Consider the following 1,421-nt stretch of genomic DNA (forward strand, 5'->3'; position numbering starts at 1 on the left):
AGTCCATACCAAAGGAGGTGTTACACAACTACATAATGTAAAAGAATACACAAATACATTTGAGGTACAATAGATTCTTAGAAAGACCCAGAAAAATGAACCAACCTTCATTCTTTTTGCACTCAACTGTATTACACTAACTGGGCAAAAAGAATGTCACATCATTTTTTGGACAAAGTTAGTTCTGTAACACAAGAACAAAACATTTTGAGAACTACACTCTGGTGTATGAAACATAGCTAAAAAGGTGTATATTGTACATACCAAGTCTGGGGATGAACAATTGAAAACTCAGGATGAGGCAGGGAATTGACTGTGACAAGTGCCAAAAATGGGATGTAACATAGTGGGAAATTCTGAATGACTGCAACCTACTGAAAGCAATTCACAACTTGAGGAAGAGATATTATGAATGCTGGATCTCCCTGCTATTGTTATAAGCTTCATAGAGTCTCTGGGCTAGAAAATTTTATATCCTCCTATAAAGGGTAAATTTGAACTTGTCCTCCATTTTATGTATTTTTCACTCAATATATTTGTTGGAATGAGGTAAAATGACTCCCCATCAATGTTTGTAGTGTGTTATGAGTCCTTACGAGTTTACGAGTAAGACTCATTCTTTATCAACTGAGGACTTAGGCAAATTTTTCATTCATTGATTCATTTACCTTTCATCACCGCGGGAACCTTTTCCCTTAAACAGAAGAGCAGCCATAAAATCAGGAAAAATGGTAAAAGAAATCAGCAAAAAATATGTAAAAAATCGGAATATTGCTTAGTAAGGTGGGGAGGCTGTGTTCAGGGTTCAGGGTCAATATCTAAATATAGAAACCACCTAAAAGTTGCCAGAAAATCAGAAAAAAATACCCAAAAATTAAGAGTGATCTTCTCTGTTGCCATGGTGTTGAAGGGGCTGTGTCCAGTATTCAGGGTCCATATCCAAATATGGAAAATCAAGACAACTATGTAAAAATATTGTCATATTATGCAATGTGACTATATCTTGAGACCAGCTTTCTTGCTCTTTGAGATATTGGTCAAAAATGCATGACAATTTCCAAAAAGTGTCCAATTTTTTCAGTATTTTGTGTTTTTCTCAATGAGGAATGGTCTGCATGACATTATTTATATATATCTATAAAGGTAAGGAAAGGGGCTACAATTGTTGTTTATGGAGCTCAGTGAGAGGCAGTGCTTCTGATACCGTGGGAATTTTAACCCAAAAAAGGAAATTCATCACAAATATATAGAGCATGCTATTATAGGTCACAAAATATAACTAACCATCCTCTTTCCTGAGATATATGCAAACAGGACTGGGAATATTTTACCATAAACAGAAAAATAGTTATAAAATTGGGAAAATTTGCTATAAAATGAAAAAAAAAAAGAATAGCACACATTGTTGCTATGATATTGAT

The sequence above is a fragment of the Laccaria bicolor genome, genomic scaffold (assembly GCF_000143565.1).
Source record: "Laccaria bicolor S238N-H82 LACBIscaffold_46 genomic scaffold, whole genome shotgun sequence".
In the NCBI taxonomy this organism is placed as follows: Eukaryota; Fungi; Basidiomycota; class Agaricomycetes; order Agaricales; family Hydnangiaceae; genus Laccaria; species Laccaria bicolor.